At 42.3% G+C, this 18,716-nt stretch overlaps 1 protein-coding gene across 7 annotated transcripts in view; it reads right to left on the reverse strand.

Moving 5' to 3' along the window:
• Positions 1-14,719, reverse strand: part of LOC139401230 (unconventional myosin-Ib-like) — a 149,670-nt gene extending 134,951 nt beyond the window's left edge. For all 7 annotated transcript variants that reach the window (XM_071145637.1, XM_071145633.1, XM_071145625.1 and 4 more), the window contains exon 1: positions 14,449-14,719. The gene's annotated coding sequence lies outside the window, so the exon portion shown is untranslated. The remainder of the gene's footprint in view (positions 1-14,448) is intronic.
• Positions 14,720-18,716: the final 3,997 nt, after the last annotated feature.

Raw genomic sequence — 18,716 nt, forward strand, 5'->3', positions numbered from 1 at the left:
GTTTAAGCCAGGCCCAGCTCCATTTGATCCCTGAATCCACATAACAAGCAACGCCTAATTTTCACCTAATTCTCTTATTCTGAAAATTAACCACATACTGTAGAGATAAACCATTAGTTAACAGATCGTGGTTAGTTCGTTACGGCAAGGAGTCGTATACCATTTAATACTATAGCGAATTGGTTAGGTTACTAATGTTAGCTCATCTGATGTAACGTTAGTTAGCTAGCTAACATTAGCTGTCTTGCTTTGCTAGCAAGCAAATGTTTCACACCATATGCTCAAATATTTGATCAGATAAAATGGCTAATGTTGCTCAACATTTCTCTGGCTAACTAACGAAGAATTCAATCCAGCTAGCAAGATACTTAATGCTGATACTTGTTCCACCACACTTTCTCCCTCACCTCATACTTTCCAAATACCAGTAGTTTTTCAGTTACAGCTCATGAAGTACACTTCATCACCTTCTCAACCCCGTCTCCTCACCCGCGTCTCCGTGGTCAGGCTTTTCACCCAACGTTACCTCTATCTTTCAGGGGACTTGCTGCTTTAACTGGCAAGCTGACTTTCCAGAGAGCGAACTGATACTGTAACTAGTAAATTGGTTCTCTTCTTTCTTCAGTTGCGTGCTGCGCTGCAATCTGTTGTAAATGATTGGCTGAGCCTTACATACAGCCAGTATTGCCTCGAACGCGCATCACTCGTTCGTTTACAACCAGTGTGATACATTATTAAATTTCTGTTAGTCACTTGTCTGTGGAACGTGTTCAGTTTGTGTCTCAGTTGATGAATCTTGTTAAGTTCATACAAATATTTAGACATGTTAAGTTTGCTGAAAATAAAACACAGTTGACTGTGGAGATGTAAATGTTTTTGCTGAGTTTACAATAAAAAACATTTAGAATCAAAGGCAGGTAAAATAGCAAGTGGGCTAGGTGCTAAATGCATTTTAGATTGCGACAAGGACTATGAAAAAGACAGTCTCTAAAAGTGGGTTTTTAAGGACCGTTTTAGTGTTGGAGCTCAGAACTCAGATGGTCAGGGAGAGCATTCTATAGACAAGGGGCAATGGTGCAGAAGGCTGTCAGCCATAGTTCTGAGACAGTCAGAGAGATAGAACATAATGCAAGCCCAACTTTCTCCTACAGGTAACCTCACCCCTGGTCAGTCCTGCATCTTTGAATACAATAAAGCTCCTCATTCAGAAAATAACAAACAAATAGGCCTATATTGCTTATTTGGACACTGTCAACAAACCTCCAAAACGAGCTTCATCGCCATACAACACTCCTTCCGTGGCCTCCAACTGCTCTTAAATGCTAATTGTATGCTCTTCAACCGATCGCTGCCCGCACCCGCACACCTGACTAGCATCACTACTCTGGACCCTTCTGACCTAGAATATGTGAACAACCATAAATACCTAGGTGTCTGGCTAGACTGTAAACTCTCCCACCCGTAGCATGCACTCCAGCATGTACATTTCACTGGTCATCCCCAAAGTGAGCACCTGCTTTGGCCGCCTTCCCTTCCAGTTCTCTGCTGCCAATGACTGGAACGAATTGCAAAAATCACTGAAGTTGGAGATTTATCTCCCTGACTAACTTTAAGCGCCAGCTGTCAGAGCTTACCAATCACTGCAGCTGTACACAGCCCATCTGTAAATAGCCCATCCAACCAACTACATACCTCATCCCCATATTTGTTTTTCTGCAAACCAGTATATCTACTTGCATGTCCTCATCTGCACATATATCACTCCAGTGTAAATTGCTAAATTGTTATTACTTCGCCGCTATTGGCCTATTTCCTTACCTACTTACTTTATTTGAACACACTGTATACAGATTTTTCTATTGTGTTATTGACTGTACGTTTGTTTATCCCATGTGTAACTGTTGTTGTCTTTGTCGCATTGCTTTGCTTTATCTTGGCCAGGTCAGTTGTAAATGAGAACTTGTTCTCAACTGGCCTACCTGGTTAAATAAAATAAATATTTTAAGCACCAGCTCAATTACACCATTTAAAAATGTATGCCAATTCATTTAAATCCTTATGGGCAAATTAGACAGACAGATATCCTCTGATATAAGCTACAGTAGAGCAGAGGTTCTTAGAATTCTTATAAAATGTAAAGGTCAGGCAACAGGTCCGGGTTAAAAGACAACTCATAGACAAGTTGAATAATGAGTAGAAAGTGCTCAATTCTGCCGAGTCAGGAGGAATAAGGATTAGGACCTACTTGGAGGAAAGAGTTATGGACAGACAGCTGAAAGAAATTAGCTGAACACAATTCTCTTCTGACAAATTCATGACTAATGACATACAGAGCATTCGGAAAGTATTCAGACCCATTGACTTTTTCCACATTTTGTTAGTTACAGCCCTAATCTAAAATTGATTAAATAGAGAGAATTCCTCAATCTACATACAATACCACATAATGACAAAGTGAACAGGTTTAGAAATGTTTGCACATTTATAAAAAATAAAAATACAAATTTAAATAAGTATTCAGACCCTTCGCAATGAGACTCAAAATTGAGCTCAGGTGCATCCTGTTTCCATTTATCATCCTTGAGATATTTCTACAACTTGATTGAGTCCACCTGTGGTAAATTCAGATGATTGGATATGATTTGGAAAGACACACCTGTCTATTTAAAAAATACATGTAACCTTTATTTAACTAGGCAAGTCTAGATAAGGTCCCACAGCTGACCGTGCATGTCTGCAGCATTCAAAGTCCCAAAGAACACAGTCAACTACATCATACTTAAATGAAATAAGTTTGGAACCACAAAGACTCTTCCAAGAGCTGGCCGCCAGGCCAAACTGAGCAATCAGCAGAGAAGAGCCTTGGTCAGGGAGGTGACCAAGAAACCAATGGTCACTCTGACCGAGCTCCAGAGTTCTGTGGAGATGGGAGAACCTTCCAGAAGGACAACCATCTCTGTAGCACTCCACCAATCCAGCCTTTATGGTAGACTGTCCAGAAGGAAACCTCTCCTCAGTAAAAGGCACATGACAGCCCGCTTGGAGTTTGCCAAAAGGCACCTAAAGACTCTCAGACCATGAGAAACAAGATTCTCTGGTCTGATGAAACCAAGATTGAACTCTTAGGCCTGAATGCCAAGCGTCACAAAACCTGGCACCATCCCTATAGTGACGCACAGTGGTGGCAGCAGCATCATCATGCTGTGGGGACGTTTTTCAGCAGCAGGGACTGGGAGATAGGATCGAGGGAAAGACGAACGGAGCAGCGTACAGAGAGATCCTTGATGAAAAGCGATCAGGACCTCAGACTGGGGTGAAGGTTCACCTTCCAACAGGACAACGACCCTAAGCACACAGCCAAGACAATGCAGGAGTTGCTTCGGTACAAGTCTCTTAATGTCCTTGAGTGGCACAGCCAGAGCACGGACTTAAACCCGATCAAACATCTATGGAGAGACCTGAAATTAGCTGTGCAGCAATACTGCTCATCCAAGCCGGCAGAGCTTGGGAGGATCTGCAGAGAAGAATGGGAGAAACTCCCCAAATACAAGTGTGCCAAGCTTCCAGCATCATACCCAAGAAGTCTTGATGCTGTTATCACTGCCAATGTGCTTCAACAAAGTACTGAGTAAAGGGTCTGAATACTGTAAATGTGATCGTTTTTTATTTTTAATAAATTTGATTTGTCATCATTTTTTGAATCTATTTTACAATAAGGCTAACATGTGAATACTTTCCGAATGCACTGTATAAGCTACAGCTTTTACATTCCCTGTCTGAGCACTGCCTGGGGCAATAGGAACATTAGGACAACTTATATTTTATTTAATATTAAAAACATACAATACAGTAAAAACAGGGACCCGAACCAGTGACCTATCGGCCACCGACCCATCGGCCACCGACCCAAGCTCCCAACCGCCAGGACACCAACCCTCCAAGATCCTCTCCCAGTTCAAAGCTGCTAGAATCTTGACTAGAACCCCCAAAATTTATCATTTTACTCCAGTGCTAGCCTCTCTACACTGACTTCATGTTAAGGCAAGGGTTGATTTGAAGGTTTTACTGCTAACCTACAAAGCATTACATGGGCTTGCTCCTACATATCTTTCCAACTTGGTCCTGCCGTACATACCTACATGAACGCTACGGTCACAAGACGCAGGCCTTCTTACTGTCCCTAGAATTTCTACGCAAACAGCTGGAGGCAGGGCTTTCTCCTATAGAGCTCAATTTTTATGGAATGGTCTGCCTATCCATGTGAGTGACGCAAACTCGGTTTTGACCTTTAAGTATTTATTGAATACTCATCTCTTCAGTAGGTCCTATGATTGAGTGTAGTCTGGCCCAGGAGTGTGAAGGTGAACGGAATGGCACTGGAGCAACGAACCCCCTTGCCCTCTCTGCCTGGCCGGTTCCTCTCTCTTCACTGGGATTCTCTGCCTCAAACCCCATTACAGGGTCTGAGTCACTGGCTTACTGGTCCTCTTCCATGCCGTCCCTAGTATGGGTGCGCCACTTGAGTGGGTTTGTGCCCCCCCGGGTTTGTGCCATGGGGGAGATCTATACTCTCCCAGAATATTCGATCTCTCTCTGCAGATTTTTCAGTGACGTAGTTTCTCCATGACTGACAGAACAGTGAGCCAATCAAGGCGCAACCAGATAACATTACCAACATCTACGCGCCGTATTTTCCGCTGGCTTCCCCACCACTACAGAAAGCACTGAGCTAGGCTGAAACACCTACATTTGAGCTACCTTACTCAAGAAAGCAAAAGAAAAGAGACCCATGTTTTTACACGGCTTCATTAACTTTTTTTTTTTTTAATATAATTTGTTCTCTCCTCGTTTGCAAACTTGTGTGACAATGTCAAAATAACATGCAAAACAGGCGGACTCTGCCCCACCTACCCTGAATGACGGGTCGCCTATGGTGCACGTTTGAATGCGAGCGTGTGTATATGCATATGCAGTTCAGAATAGAAATGACTTGTATTTTAACAGCAATGGTTCTAACCTAGACTTGTTTTCAACAAGAACTTCTACAGTAAAGATGTACAGTAGGCCTGATAATTTTTCATCTTCATCTGTACTGTTACTTAGGGTTGCATCAGTAGCTACTATTTGTATTCATTTACATCACTGTCAATGACATACTTTATTTTGAAGGCTAACCGCAAAGTCCACTATTGTGGCTAATCCTTATTGTGGCTAGCTTCACATAGATAGTTCTTATTTGATTAATGGTGGACGAACCTGTCTTATTAATTAGGGTTATTTTAGATGACACCTAGCTATATACACTGCTCAAAAAAATAAAGGGAACACTTTAACACAATGTAACTCCAAGTCAATCACACTTCTGTGAAATCAAACTGTCCACTTAGGAAGCAACACTGATTGACAATAAATGTCACATGCTGTTGTGCAAATGGAATAGACAACAGGTGGAAATTATAGGTATTTAGCAAGACACCCCCAATAAAGGAGTGGTTCTGCAGGTGGTGACCAGACCACTTCTCAGTTCCTATGCTTCCTGGCTGATGTTTTGGTCACTTTAGAATGCTGGCGGTGCTTTCACGCTAGTGGTACCATGAGACGGAGTCTACAACCCACACAAGTGGCTCAGGTAGTGCAGCTCATCCAGGATGGCACATCAATGCGAGCTGTGGCAAGAATGTTTGCTGTGTCTGTCAGCGTAGTGTCCAGAGCATGGAGGCGATACCAGGAGACAGGCCAGTACATCAGGAGACGTGGAGGAGGCCGTAGGAGGGCAACAACCCAGCAGCAGGACCGCTACCTCCGCCTTTGTGCAAGGAGGAGCACTGCCAGAGCCCTGCAAAATTACCTCCAGCAGGCCACAAATGTGTATGTATCTGCTCAAACGGTCAGAAACAGACTCCATGAGGGTGGTAATGAGGGCCCGACGTCCACAGGTGGGGGTTGTGCTTACAGCCCAACACCGTGCAGGACGTTTGGCATGTGCCAGAGAACACCAAGAACAAGCCGTGGAGAACGTTCTGCTGCCTGCAACATCCTCCAGCATGACCGGTTTGGCGGTGGATCAGTCACGGTGTGGGGTGGCATTTCTTTTCCATGTGCTCGCCAGAGGTAGCCTGACTGCCATTAGGTACCGAGATGAGATCCTCAGACCCCTTGTGAGACCATGTGCTGGTGCGGTTGGCCCCGGGTTCCTCCTAATGCAAGACAATGCTAGACCTCATGTGGCTGGAGTGTGTCAGCAGTTCCTGTAAGAGGAAGGCATTGATGCTATGGACTGGCCTGCCCGTTCCCCAAACCTGAATCCAATTGAGCACATCTGGGACATCATGTCTCGCTCATGTCTCGCTTTAGTCCAGGTCTGGGAGGAGATTCCTCAGGAGACCATCCTCGACCTCATCAGGAGCATGCCCAGGCATTGTAGGGAGGTCATACAGGCACGTGGAGGCCACACACACTACTGAGCCTCATTTTGACTTGTTTTAAGGACATTACATCAAAGTTGGATCAGCCTGTAGTGTGGTTTTCCACTTTAATTTTGAGTGTGACTCCAAATCCAGACCTCCATGGGTTGATACATTTGATTTCCATTGATAATTTGTGTGATTTTGTTGACAGCACATTCAACTATGTAAAGAAAAAAATATTTAATAAGAATATTTCATTCATTCAGATCTAGGATGTATTATTTTAGTGTTCCCTTAATTGTTTTGAGCAGTGTAGTTAGCTAGCTAACAATAGATACTGAAACAGATTGTCGTTTTGCTATGTTTTTGGGAAAGAACATTGTTTGCATCCATGAGCAAGCTAGCTTTTTTTAATGACCAGGCTGTAGGTGCGCGAGACAACTTTACCAGCATGATAGCATACCTATCGATGAATCGCTGTGACATATTAAATACGAGTGATAGTATAATTAGTGTAACTACAGAAAAAAAATGTATGAACACGTTAAATTATGTTATGTGACGTGCAGTCATATTCAGGTCCTGATTGGTAAACAAGCTGTTCAGGAGTCTTACGGCTTGGGTGTAGCAGCTGTTTAGAAGTCTCTTGGACCTAGGCTTGGCCCTCCGGTACCGCATGCTGTGCGGTAGCAGAGAGAACAGTCTATGACTAGGATGGCTGGAGTCTGAACATTTTTAGGGCCTTCCTCTGACACCACCTGGTATAGAGGTCCTGGATGGCAGGAAGCTTGGCCACAGTGATGTACTGGGCCGTACGCACTAAACCTTAATAGTGCCTTGCAGTCGGAGGCCAAGCAGTTGCCACACCAGGCAGTGATGCAACCTGTCAGGATGCTCTCGATGGTGCAGCTGTAGAACTTTGAGAATCTGAGGACCCGTGCCAAATCTTTCCAGTCACTTGAGGTAGGTTTTAGGTTTTGTCATGCCCTCTTCACAACTGTCTTAGTGTGCTTGGATCATGTTATTTTGTTGGTGATGTGGAGGCCAAGGAACTTGAAGCTCTCAACCTGCTCCACTACAGCCCCGTTGATGAGAATGGGGGTGTGCTCAGTCCTCCTTTTCCTGTAGTCCACAATCATCTAATTTGTCTTGGTTACGTTGAGGGAGAGGTTGTTGTCCTTGCACCAGACGACCAGGTCTCTCAACTCCACCCTACAGGCTGTGTCGTCGTTCATCAGGCCTACCGCTATTGTGTCATCAGCAAACTTGATGTGTTGGAGTCGTGCAGTCATGAGTGAACAGGGAGTACAGGAGAGGACTGAGCACGCCTTGGTAATCCTTCTGGCTCCATGACCCCAATGTTGACCTGTTTAAAGGTCGTACTCACATCGGATGCGGAGAGTGTGATCACACAGTCATCCGGAACAGCTGATGCACTCACGCATGTTTCATTGTTACTTCCCTCGAAGGGAGCATAGTGTCTTGCGAAAGTATTCACCCCGTTTGGCATTTTTTCTATTTTGTCCAATTACAACCTGGAATAGGTTCCCCAAAGTCAATACTTTGTAAAGCCACCTTTTGCAGAAATTAAAGCTGCAAGTCTCTTGGGGAATGTCTCTATAAGATTGGTACATCTAGCCAATTGGCTTTTCAGTAGGAGCAAGAGGAAAAATGACTACCTCTGTCTTTTACGCAAGAATCACGCTGAGAGCCCTCAGCTGGCCACTTACGCAATGTAGTCGTTTACGTTCATTCTTCAAAATAAAGGCCTGAAACTACGTCTAAAAGCTGTAGACACCTTAGGGAAGCCACAGAAAAAGGAATCTGGTTGATATCCCTATCAATGGGCAATATGGATGCATAGAACGACGGGGGTTTCAAAATAAGAGTCACTTCCTGATTGGATTTTTCTCAGGATTTCGCCTGCAATATCAGTTCTGTTATACTCACAGACAATATTGTTATAGTTTTTGAAACTTTAGGGTGTTTTCCATCCTAAGCTGCATATAATTATATGCATTATCTAGCATCTGGTCCTGAGAAATAGGCGGTTTACTTTGGGAACATTATTTTTCCCAAAATAAAAATTGTGCCCCCTAGTTTCAAGAGCCCATAAAACAGCAGCCATTCTCTCCGGTGCCATGAGAGGAGTAGAGAGGATATCCCAACATCTGTAGCCTAGCCTCTTGTGCTGGTCTCATACTTCAAAAGCATATTTCCTGGTGGCCTATCCAAAATTCCACACTGGAGATGCAAACCAGGAACAGCAGGCATCAGGAGAGATGGAAAATGAGCATTCCCAGATAGAACATGAATGTTCCATGATGGAACAGGGAATAATCAGGGAACAAGGCCTTTAATAAATCACAGTTGAAGTCAACAATCATATAGAACTTGACGCAACATGGATCTGTCAGTGATTGCCTGGCTGCTGTCAGAGCTAGAACTCAAATGGCAAGCACTGCATCTCTCTACTCAGACAGTAGAGCTGAGCAGGTAGTGCTGCACCTCTCCATCACCCTCACAACCACCCGTCTTGAGCCAGAGCTAATACACTGTACACACACCTCAGTAGTACTCACCACAGGCAGATCAGAGCAAACACCATTCATCACCATGGCTGAGGGACTTTGCTCCTAAACAACGTGGCAACTAGCCTAGAGGGCAAACACATTGTTCTGGATACAGATGAGGGTTGAACACAACAGGATAAACTATGCAAACACTAGACAAATACAAATTTCCTTATCAAATCATTTCACCTAGCTGTTTTTCCAAATCAATCATTTTTTATCCCAATGGGTAAATTAATAGCTATTAAGACAGGAACTCCACAATCGCCGAGACAGGACCACAACATCCACTATAAGCATATGGGAAATTCCAAGGTAACAGTGTTTTTTGTTTGCATGTCAAACAAAAAACAATGATTGCAAAGTTAAGCAAACTACAGAAAACAGACAATTTTACAAAAACACATTTACTTGAACAGTACAGATGCAGAAGTTTGGTAACAGAAAGATGGCACAAATGGTCATCCAAACTTCTGCATCTGAACTGTTCAAGTAAATGTGTTCTTGTAAAAGGTTTTTGTTTGACATACATGTTAAAGTGAAGATTCTGAGTCTCAGCATCACTTTTACCATGAAATTGCCCATATGTCGTCTTTGTTTGTTTGATCTGTCCTACTAATCAAGTTGATCTGGTGACTTGGCTCACGAAGGCTGTGGCATACATGATGAAACCACAGAAGCCACAGTAATACAGAAAAGGGGAACTGCTTTCTGGGTGGAAGGTAGGATTTATGGTACCTATGGGCTGAGGGGACCATTCCCCACTCTCTACCACACACATATATAGACTAACATAATGTAATGGTGTCCAGGGTAAATTGCTAAAATGTTAGATGATCGTAAATCTAAAAATAAAGGAGCTGTAGTGACAGCAGATGTTAGAGGTCGACCGATTACCGAGCCAATACCGATTACTGGAGGACCAAAAAAAGACGATACTGATTAAATTGGACGATATATATATTTATAATAATGACAATTACGACACTGAATGAACAATGAACCCTTTTATTTTAACTTAATACAATACATACAGTTGAAGTGGGAAGTTTACATACACTTAGGTTGGAGTCATTAAAACTCGTTGTTCAAACACTCCACAAATTTCTTGTTAACAAACTATAGTTTTGGCAAGTCAGTTAGGACATATACTTTGTGCGTGTCACAAATAATTTTTCCAACAATTGTTTACAGACAGATTATTTCACTTATAATTCACTGTATCACAATTCCAGTGGGTCAGAAGTTTACAAACACTAAGTTCACTGTGCCTTTAAACAGCTTGGAAAATTACAGAAAATTATGTAATGGCTTTAGAAGCTTCAGATGGGCTAATTGACATCATTTGAGTCAATTGGAGGTGTACCTGTGGATGTATTTCAAGGCCTAACTTCAAACTCAGTGCCTCCTTGCTTGACATCATGGGAAAATCTAAATAAATCAGCCAAGACCTCAGAAAAGAAATTGTAAACCTCCACAAGTCTGGTTCATCATTGGGAGCAATTTCCAAATGCCTGTACAAACAATAGTATGCAAGTATAAACACCATGGGACCACGCAGCCGTCATACCACTCAGGAGACGCATTCTGTCTCAGAGATGAACATCCTTTAGGTGCAAAAAGTGCAAATCAATCCCAGAACAACATAAAAAGGACCTTGTGAAGATTGAGGAAACAGGTACAAAAGTATCTATAGCCACAGTAAAACAAGTCCTATATCGACATAACCTGAAAGGCCGCTCAGCAAGGAAGAAGCCACTGCTCCAAAACCACCATAAAAAAGCCAGACTACGATTTGCAACTGCACATGGGGACAAATATCGTACTTTTTGGAGAAATGATCTGATGATCTGATGAAACAAAAGTAGAACTGTTTGGCCATAATGACCATCATTACGTTTGGAGGGAAAAGGGGGAGGCTTGCAAGCCGAAGAACACCATCCCAACCGTGAAGCAGGGGGGTGGCAGCATCATGTTGTGAGGGTGCTTTGCTGCAGGAGGAACTGGTGCACTTCACAAAATAGATGGCATCAAGAGGGGAGGAAAATTGTGTGGATATTTTTTACATGGCACATATTGCACTTTTACTTTCTTCTCCAACACTTTGTTTTTGCATTATTTAAACCAAATTGAACATGTTTCATTATTTATTTGAGACTAAATTGATTTTATTGTTGTATTATATTAAGTTAAAATGAAAGTGTTCATTGTTCATTCAGTATTGTTGTAATTGCCATATATAATTAATCAGTATCGTCTTTTTTTGGTGCGCCAATAAATCGGTATCGGCGTTGAAAAATCATAATCGGTCGACCTCTAATTACAGCTAGCATAATGTTTACACTAAATATATAGATTTTTTTTTTTTATCATAAGTTCTACCACAAAATAAATAAATTATAGCCTGTTTGGAAATGACTAACAATTCAAATATTGTCTACACAAGCAAAATGTACCTCGATTTTTCTTCAACTTCTGGACATTACATCTGGAACAACTGTCCACTGCAGCCATGTGCTTCAGTGTAACAATATGGTAACTAAATTAACATTCTCTTGAAAAAAATAATATTAATGAGGAATTTGTCCTCAGTGGTGGAAATGACACCACTCCCAAAGGACAGGTATATTTTGTGTAAAAAAACTATATAAAAGGGCATACTCATAATAAATATTGATATAGATTTTATTTAATTGACTCTAGTACATAACATTATACAATGTGTAATTATTGTTCTCATAGAAAAACATAGAAGCTTAAAAGTCTGTGTCAAGGACAAGGGCAAAAACGTGAAATTGAGGTATAAAATGCATCTGAAAAGTAGCAAAAATATTTGATAGGGGTGTTTTAAAAAGTATGGGGTGATTCCAGTGTGAACTTAACATGCAAATATTTGTATTTGTTTTATTTTTTATATAAAATCCTCAAAATTGACCCGAGGACATGGAAGTGCCCGTAGTTGCAGAATCACCCAGCTAGCAATTTACCCTTGGCTCATTGCAACCACAAGGTCCTTTTGACACTGCACTCACGTAACAGGGGTTCAGCCTGCCACGCAGTTTCCTCATGGATTGCAATGTAATTGGCCATAATCGACATCCAAAAAGGCTGATTACCGATTGTTATGAAAACTTGAAATCGGCCCTAATTATAATCGGTCGACCTCTAGTTGTTATGACAGTGTGCATTTGGATGTCATATTACTGTGGGTCTTTTGGCAATGAATAGCTGAGTCGGCGATAGCAAATATCCTTCATCTTATAATGTCTATTTTTATTTTTATTTCACCTTTATTTAACCAGGTAGGCTAGTTGAGAACAAGTTTTCATTTACAACTGCGACCTGGCCAAGATAAAGCATAGCAGTGTGACCAGACAACAGAGTTACACATGGAGTAAACAATAAACAAGTCAATTACACAGTAGAAAGAAAAAAAGAGTATATACATTGTGTGCAAAAAGCATGAGGTAGTCGGATAATTACAATTTTGCAGATTAACACTGGAGTGATAAATGATCAGATGGTCATGTGCAGGTAGAGATACTGGTGTGCAAAAGAGCAGAAAAGTAAATAAATATAAACAGTATGGGGATGAGGTTGGTAAATTTGGTGGGCTATTTACCGATGGACTATGTACAGCTGCAGCGATCGGTTAGCTGCTCAGATAGCCGATGTTTGAAGTTGGTGAGGGGGATAAAAGTCTCCAACTTCAGCGATTTTTTCGATTCGTTCCAGTCACAGGCAGCAGAGAACTGGAAGGAAAGGCAGCCAAATGAGGTGTTGGCTTTAGGGATGATCAGTGAGATACACCTGCTGGAGCGTGTGCTACGGGTGGGTGTTGCCATCGTGACCAGTGAACTGAGATAAGGCGGAGCTTTACCTAGCATGGACTTGTAGATGACCTGGAGCCAGTGGGTCTGGCGACGAATAACATATACAATACCTTTATAACAGTCACCTGGGTTCAACTACTTCATCCAAACCAGTATCTTTCATAGCAGAACTTCAAACATACAGTAGCTACTGATATTCAAGGGTAGAAACTAGAATAATTGTGTGGACTTTCCCTTACTGTTGTTAGGCAACTTGTGACACAGAAGACCCTATGCCATAAACATAAAAAGTTGAGTCCTGTAACAAAGCTGAGCACAATTCTCCTTTGTATGAAGGAAGCACAGCGACAACATATTAGGTTAGTCAGGTCCCAGACAAAAACACAGACAGCATGAGACCCAGACCCTGGCTGCAACTGAAGCTTCATTAAAAATGCAGACCTAACCCAATTCTGGTTTATGTTTTGGGGACCTTGCCTTCTGCAAAGCATTAGTTTTCCATGCTTCAAAATTCCAAGTTCCTATAGAGTGCAAGCCTGGCCCTGGATCCAAAGGGAATTCCGGCAGGAGGAAAAGCATAGAGACTTCCCAGAGATTCTCCTGTCTTGTTTCTCAGAGAACAACGGGGGCTTTTTAGGCTTTAAAGTAGATGGTGTGTAGGCTAGTAAAACACTTCAATCTCCATTACAAATCTGTGTGTGAGTGTATTTCATTCCGGGATATTTCAAAGGGGGTGCAATGTAAGTACATTATTCTGGCGTGAAATCACATTCTTATGCATAGTGGACTGAAGTGTGGAGCAGTGTAAGGGCAGTAACATTGATAGCCTAGTCTAGTAAATACATGAAATCTCCTTAAGACATCTGCTTTGTTTTTAGAGTTGCACTGCAATTTTTTTCCACCCTTGTCCTACAACTTTCAATTTATGTATCGCTCTCTTGTTGTTGTGTTCGAGCATACTGACCACAGATGTTTGAAATCACTAGAGTGCATTCTTAATTAACAATACAAAATCGCCACAGATTTTGACAAGGTGAGACGAGTAACAAAAGTAGACCCACCCGCTCCCGGTAGTAGCCTACCCACTTCTCTTTTCCCCTCACACGAAAAAGAACAAGAGCTCAGGAATGGTCGAAACGAGTGAAAAGTACAAAACCATCACACATACAAGCTACACGTAGCCTATTCAAAGACAAACAAATGCAAGGATGCTTGAAACATTTAAGGGGATAGTTTAACGCTAAATAAAGATTTCACGTGGCATTAAAATTCCACAAGTAATACAAATCAACTAAAGAAATTACAGAATATGCTAGTGCTATGTGAAGAAGATCTTGAACATAAAAGCTCATGAGACTGGTGGCATTAGTGTAGGCTAAAGAACGAACGGGTTGTATGGCCATGTATATGAATGGGCAAATAGCCTACTGATTAGACACATTTTGGAAAGGAGAATTCTAGCTAAAAAAAAAAAGTCAGATTATGCAACCAACACTGAATTGTCAATTACAAAGTAACACCAACAAGTGATAGGCTTGCAAAAAGTTGCAAACAATGGCTAGGCTAGAACTTCTTGTGTTAGGCTACTCAAGAAGACAATGTGGAAAATGTTGAGAATAAAACTATTCTACTTGCCTCCGAATTGGAAATGTTGTCCCCTAAATACACTCTGGAGGACAATATAGAATCCCGGAGATATCTCTTCAGATGAAAAAAGTTTCCTCTATCCCTAAATTCTGCACGCGTGTCTCATCCGGCTATGAGGACTTCCACTGGAGCACTAACCGATAGGGACTACGGGCAAAGGGAGTGGCTAGCTGCACACGTGCTGCTACGCGCCCCTCAATCACTTTAGGTGAGATTTTAAGGGAGAGAAAAAATGCCTCAACTTTTCACCACGGAGTCTGAGTCTCAGCATCATCATAACTATCATAACTCATTGCCAGGATGAGATGAAGGCATTTGACAGTGCAATATCGCCCTCTTGTGACAAAACAAACAAACAAACAAACACTGTGGGGAGACGAAATTGGGTAGCGCGTCATCAGTTCCTCTTATGTTAGTCATTGCAAACCTTAGAGAGCTATTTATAATTTATCAGAGTCCAGATCAACTAGCTCATTACAGCTAACGCTTTTTTATTTAGATTGTTTAGCCCATAGATATTGTTGATTTTTTTGTCAGATCTATACACATTAGACATGGCAAAATGTATAGAATTGCAAGAAAATGTGCTTTAAAACGGCAAAATGTTCTTTGCACCGCATTACAAAATCTGTAGGAATGAAGGAAATAAGCTTTAAACCTGCAAAAATCACTCCACCAACAGGAGGGGTGTGAACAGTTTGTGTCATGAACAGTGCTTGTGCTGATAGAAATAGACGTGGGAGGTGCAGGATGTTCCCCAATTCTGAAAGAGGGGCCCCTAGTTTAAAAGTTTGGGAACCCCTGCTCTAATCTCACATTGGTGGAATTGCAATAAGCAAACTCAAATTATGGAATGATGCACCTATTCTATTCCATTCTACACTATGCTTCAAAATATTGATAGGGACAGTTAGCCTACTCTAGTTCAAAAATAGAGTTGACGTGCAGCTATTTGGTCTCTCATCCAGGGTTTTAATCAAAACCAACGCTGCTTAGCTTTTATATTTGTCACTGACGATTAGCAATGTGCTATGTTGAGAATGATTATTAAGAAACCTCTTCATAACTAAATATATTCACTGTTGCTATTGAAGTCAATCCAAAGAATAGGTTTAACAGAGCAAATCAAATCAGAGCTCGCGCTCCGGTACCGCTTGTCATGTGGTAGCAGAGAGAACAGTCTGGGGTGGCTGGGGTCTTTGACAACTTTTAGGGCCGTACCAGGCAGTGATGCAACCAGTCAGGATGCTCTCGATGTTGCAGCTGTAGAACCTTTTGAGGATCTGAGGACCCATGCCAAATCTTTTCAGTCTTCTGAGGGGGAATAGGTTTTGTCATGTCCTCTAAACGACTGTCTTTGTGTGTTTGGACCATTATAGTTTGTTGGTGATGTTAATACCAACGAACTTGAAGCTCTCAACCTGCTCCACTACAGCCCTGTTGATGAGAATGGGATGTGCTTGGTCCTCCTTTTCCTGTAGTCCACAATCATCTCTTTTGTCTTGATTACGTTGAGAGATAGGTTGCTATTCTGGCACCACCCAGTCAGGTCTCTGACCTCCTCCCAATAGGCTGCCTCGTCGTTGTCGGTGATCAGGCCTACCACTGTTGTGTCATCTGCAAACTTAATGATGGTGTTGAAGTCGTGGGGGAACAGGGAGTACAGGAGGGGACTGAGCACACACTGCTGAGGGGCTCCGATGTTGAGGATCAGCGTGGCAGATGAGTTGCTACCTACCCTCACCATCTAGGGGCGTCCCGTCAGGAAGTCCAGGATCCAGTTGCAGAGGGAGGTGTTTAGTCCCAGGATCCTTAGCTTAGTAATGACTTTCGAGGGCACTATAGTGTTGAACGCTGAGCCGTAATCAATGAATAGCATTCTCACGTAGGTGTTCCTTTTGTCCAGGTGGGAAAGGGCAGTGTGGAGTACAATAGAGATTGCATCATCTGCGGATCTGGTTGAGCGGTTTGCAAATTGGAGTGCATCTAGGGTTACTGGGATAATGGTGTTAATGTGAGCGATTACCAGCCTTTCAAAGCACTTCATGGCTACGGACATGAGTGCTACTATAGTCATTTAGGCAGGTTACCTTAGTGCTCTTGGGCACTATGATGGTCTGCTTGGAGCGTGTTGGTATTACAGACTCAATCAGGGACATGTTGAAAATGTCAGTGAAGACACTTGCCAGTTGGTCAGCACATGCCCGGAGCACACGTCCTGGTAATCCGTCTGGCCCAGCGGCCTTGTGAATGTTGACCTGTTTAAAGGTCTTACTCACGTCGGCTAAGGAGAGCATGATCACACAGTCATCCGGAACAGCTGATGCTCTCATGCATGCCTCAGTGTTGCTTGCCTCGAAGCGAGCATAGAAGTTATTTAGCTCGTCTGGTAGGCTCGTGTCACTGGGCAGCTCGCGGCTGTGCTTCCCTTTGTAGCCTGTAATAGTTCGCAGACCCTGCCACATCCGACGAGCGCCGGAGCCGGAGTAGTACAATTCGATCTTAGTCCTGTATTGGCGCTTTGCCTGTTTGATGGTTCATCGGAGGGCATAGCAGGATTTCTTATAAGCTTCCGAGTCCCACACCTTGAAAGCGGCAGTTCTACCCTTTAGCTCAGTGCGAATGTTGCCTGTAATCCATGGCTTCTGTTTGGGGTATGTATGTACAGTCACTGTGGGGACAACGTCCTCGATACACTTATTGATAAAGCCAGTGACCGATGTGGTGTACTCCTCAATGCCATCAGAAGTTGGCATAGTTCCAAGTAACATGATGTGTAGGATCTATTATATTCTATCAAAATATCAAGTGTGACATTTACTCTAGCTGAAAGTAACATTTATAGGATCTGATGCTTTTATATTCTACTATATTTATATTATATTCTATTCATTATATGCCATATTATACCAAAATATAAATTGAGTGATGTGGAATGTTTCTGGAATGGGACTTTCTAAATTGTATTCCAATCTTACAGTCTGTGCACATAATGTAAACTTATAGAAAGAAAATTAGGTATAATATAATTGAGCAGCCTAAAAATCTACCCCCTTCACACAAGCATACATTGGCAGGTGATGCCAAAGATTTGTATAACTAACCCAAGATAGACCACTGCCTGTCGTTTCCAACGGCAGCAAATGAATCATGGTGGGCAAGAAAAGAAGGAGGCGGGCAGAGCCAAGCAAGAGCTAGCATGATCCTATTGTCGTGTTCTCGCAGTTTTTTTGCATATTCCCATTAGGGAATGGCTACTCTGTGAAGTGCGCGTGTGCAATAACTCAATCGGGCCTTGTACTCCTTTTAAACAACGTAATTAAACATTTAAAAAACTTTGGCAAAGGTTAAAGTCTACAAAACGTTGATCACTCTGTTCGTAAAAGACTGCAGTTTTTTGGAACATAAAACTGTATTGAGATCAGAGCGTTGATTAAAAAAATGGCAGAATATCGGCCAAAATCTATCTCGCTCCGTCTTCTCCCACTGCCGGTCACTGGGCTTCCTCTCATCACCATATTTGGTGGTGAGTGGAAACGCCTACCGGATGCTTCAGATGTGATACATCGGGATCATTCTTCTATCTTGTAGTGATACTTGTGGGTGTGTTCGTAAATTCCCTCTGGCTATCTACTCCTCCGATTTCAGACCACTCTCGTCTGTCAGCCAGAGCGCAGAACAACTGATGCATTTACTAACACTCAACACCCGTTGAATATGGCCCGTGTCAGTAAAGCGTAAATCCATTGTTGACAGCAGAACAGTTATAGTCACCAACGCTCTGGATAACATGAAAACAGCTCTGCTAGGGCGAGTAAACTAGTCAGTGAGGTGTTCTATCATTTGTGTCTGGAAGTAGCTAGCAAGCTTCGGCGCTTGACTGCCGTTGTGAGGTCAGAACACTCGGATCAACCCTACTCCACCGCCAGAGCGTCCAGTGTGTGCTCTGAACGCTCCGATAAAGAAAGGCTCTGAATTTACGAATTTTCAATGCAAGGGGCTTTATTGGCATATGAAACATGTGTTAACATTGCCAAAGCAAGTGAGGTAGATAATATACAAAAGTGAAATAAACAATAAAAATTAACAGTAAAACATTAAACATATAGAAGTTTCAGAACAATAAAGACATGAATCTGACAACGCTCTGAGCGTACTCCAGAGTGAATTTACGAACACATCCTGTAACGCATTCAGATACTGGATGCGTTCGTAAATTCGCTCTGGCTATCTACTACGATTTCAGAGCACTCTTG

This window comes from Oncorhynchus clarkii, chromosome 3 (genome assembly GCF_045791955.1).
Source record: "Oncorhynchus clarkii lewisi isolate Uvic-CL-2024 chromosome 3, UVic_Ocla_1.0, whole genome shotgun sequence".
Taxonomy (NCBI): domain Eukaryota; kingdom Metazoa; phylum Chordata; class Actinopteri; order Salmoniformes; family Salmonidae; genus Oncorhynchus; species Oncorhynchus clarkii.